Raw genomic sequence first — 3,894 nt, 5'->3', positions numbered from 1 at the left:
TCCGTCCCAATCCCGTTGACAGCCCCAAACGGTAGGCCACCCTTCCTGCCTTCGCACCTTCACGAAAAGACCCAACATACCGGGGCTCCCCACTTACCCCTCTTCCTAAATCGAAACACCCCGTCAGAAATACGAAGTCGCCGACCTGAATCACATGTTCGCAACGGCGTCTGCCTGCATAACTTTCCTGATAACTCTAGACGATCACTAACTCTCTTTAACCTGCTGAGTCTGCTCTGCCAACTAAAGCACGAACTCTGAACTGCTCATCACTCTCTGTAATCGGAAATTACCCAAGATGCACTCTGCTCCAAATTTCAACGATCACTCAACCCATAAGGGTTAGGAAACCCTGAACCACCGGATCCCCGATCCAAAGCCCACTTTGCCCATTCCGGACCGACTGAGAGATCCATTCTCCCTCTCAGATCAACTCTCACAAGTTCCCTCTTGTCATCACATACATATACTGAACTAGTCCCAACACTCGCAGGTTGAAAAACCCGATACACTGATGATATCCTCGAACATCTCCCAAGACGAACCACTAATATCCGCCCTACGCTCTGATCAGATTCACACTGAGAATTTAAAATTCTCTCTCTCCATGCATCCCTTCTGAGCCTCAACAGACATCCCAACCGGATGGGTTCCTACTCCACTGCCGCGAACACGATGCTCAAAACCATCCTCGAAACACTCTAACTATAACTCTGCTCTGCAGCTTTCACTTTCGTGAACTTGCACCCCCTTCGGAGTTACACACCTTCCTCTTTTCCCTTTTTCCAAGGAACCCTCTTGGCCATAATGCCACTCCAACCGGTGCCACGGTGCTCGCCCCAAGCGACACCACCCTTTTTGCGTAACCACTATCCACATGCTCTGGTTCTCATTGCAGGGGCTCTCAATCCCATGTACTCTCTCCACTCGTCAAAATCACAGCCTCAGCTAAACAAGATCACTAACCCGGGGCCAGACCTTCCAATGCAATCACACTGCAACATACACAATCCGCAATCTCAAACCGATCCCGCAATACCAACAGAGTCTCCAGCATGACTGGACCGACTCTCATAACACATACTAGCCACTCGAGGCTATATCTCTATGGGTCCGTACACCCAACTCTGCGAACCCTCAGGTTCTAACTCTGGAACCTTCCGGTTCCAGCTCTAGAAACATGCACAACATAATCCCGTGGGATTAATGCAGTACAACCCATCACGTACCTCAAACGTACCAATACTCTGATCGCAAAATTCCGATTACTTACTCAAGCTTGATTCCGGCCTCCTCCCAGGCCTCCACAATCGAATACCCTAGGTCTGTATCCCGCTCTGCATACCCGACACTCGCTCTCGTCGGCCTATACTCTGCGCTGACAACCACTGTTGAATCCCAACAGCTAAGCACCCTCACATACTCATCGATCTCCCGGAGAATTTTCTAATTCTCCCCCGCTAAAACACTGACTAACTGTCACCGATCGTCATTAACGACCTTACGAAACAATCCTGTACAAAGAGAACAATTACACACTGACTGCTTCCCACAAGCACAAGCAACCCCCAGCAAAACACACATCCTCCCTGATCAACCCACTCACAAGAATCTAGTCCTTCAATCATCCACTCCACGACTGTAGATGCTACCCGATAATCAACCCAGTGCCGCATCTCCCCTAACAACCCCCACGGACGATAACCAAAGGAATCCGCGACAATAACCCATAACCAAACCCACAATCTGCCCAAAGGATGAACACCTCATCAAAAACCGCACAAGACTACTGACACTAAAACACCAATTATAACCATACCCAACCATCAGGGAACAACGAATGCCAAAGCGAAAACCTGAAGCACCAATCCATAACCATGCCAGACCCGCGAAACAACGAATACCGCATCGAAATCCATACAAGATACCAGCACAAACAATACGCCAAATCAATGCAAGACAATTAAGACATCATGAAAACATCATACCCGCAGCTGCCTCCGGCACTGCTCCGTCTCCCCCTGTCGTACGCAGATAAACACGACCCTGAGCCCTCTGGGGCTCTGCTCCATCCTGTCCTCCTCAAGTCCCGAATTGGCACTGACTGCCAACAATCCCGTGCACAGTGCCCCTCCTTTCCGCACTTGCGGCATGCACCACCGGACCCGCAAGCTCCGATGTAACCCCCTTTTTACTCGATCATCGACACCTATGGTCTCATGCTTTCCTACTGCATCTCTATACTCCACTTATTACTACTCCTGACAATCCTTGCTTTCTTACATACTGCACCCGGTTCTCCCCCACTAGGGTTCGAACCAACACCAATTAGTATATAATCAACCCACGACTATCTTTCACCAGCGAAATCGTACCTGCCCCAGAAAAGTGTTGTGCAACACCCGATAGTCCCTCCCCTTATGGAGTCAATCAATTCCCTATACTCTGAACCTCTAGCTAACTCCCCAAGAACTTCTCATCACGGCTGCCTCTAATCGTTCCAAATCCCATACTGATCTAATACTAAGCACCTGCACTGCTCGATAACATATCTGGCTCGTAGACTGCACCGCAACATCATCATTCCTCTCATCTCAACTCATCAATCCGTATCCAACGCCGGATTTATCCCGAGGACAGGGACTTACTCTCAACATAGACGACAACTCTCCGCACTGCAAAACTCGTCTGAACTCTTCACTGCTACCACTATAACCCAACCTGTTATTCTCAATTAGGTGTGGTGTGGTACTCGACTACCTCAGCCCCAACTGACTGTCTGTTCACGGTAAATCTCTGTCTCGCGGTACACCCGCTACCTGATGCTCCGAGGGAAGTCATTATCGATAACTACCTGCAGGGTGTACTCCCAAATCCAGAACTGAAACACCAGACCTCTCGCGTCTTGCACACGAGCATAAATGACACTACTCACCCAAAAGGAGACCTCTCCTCTGTCGTCTGATTGCTCGACTCAACTGAAATTCTCCCCTGTCTTTGACTCTTACCAAAATACTCTGATAGGCACTTGTCTTTCCCCTCGAGGAACGCCTCTCCGTACTCAATCATGGTCTACAGGCCTGAAACCCATAGCGTCCAATCCCTACCTCATCGGTCATAACCGGATAACAAGATAGCCACAAGCATCATCCACTACGAACCATGGTACTCATCCCATGACATTCCTCCTCAACATGCTTCAGTGTATGGTACCTGAACCATAGCACCACTCCTCAATCTGCTCCAATGTCTAGCACTCGGACCACAACATCTATCTCAATCAGTTCCGATGTATGGTGCCCGGACCATAACATCGCTCTGTATCCGCTCCGATGTATGGTATCCGAACCATAACATCACCCCTCAATCCGTTCCTTAGGACCCTTAGGATGCCCCCTGTATCAAGTATGGGTCCTCTGCTTTCAGTAGTACGGGCCCATACTACCTGCCACATCTACCCATACTTTCCACACGGACCATCCCAGAGTTCCTAAGTAGCTGATAAACCTGCTCTTTCACCCATCTCATCGCGCGTGCTCGCTTTCCAGCGAAATCCTCTACTCTACCAGCGCACTCATCTGGCTAGGTTTACTCCCTAGTCCCTTCCGCTGTCCTCCCACTTCCTTGCTATCAGCTGCTGAAGAGTTACTAATGATGCCAGCCCTCTACCTCCTGAGTATCGTCATACTCACTTAGTAGCTGACTCCCATCATCGATAACTCCACAAAGCACAAAGCAAGCAGCATTCGAGCATTGAAGCATACATAGGACTCCCCATCTGTGGTGGCTCCACCTTCTCGGCTCATCCTCGGAAGTACCTTCGTACCCCGTAGCTTTACCCCTTGCGCGTTCTAACTAGATACTCTCACTCATCACATACACACAAAAGCATAA

The sequence above is a fragment of the Lactuca sativa genome, chromosome 5 (genome assembly GCF_002870075.4).
Source record: "Lactuca sativa cultivar Salinas chromosome 5, Lsat_Salinas_v11, whole genome shotgun sequence".
Taxonomy (NCBI): Eukaryota; Viridiplantae; Streptophyta; class Magnoliopsida; order Asterales; family Asteraceae; genus Lactuca; species Lactuca sativa.
The sequence above is the reverse complement of the archived record's forward strand: the minus strand, read 5'-3'. Positions refer to the sequence as shown.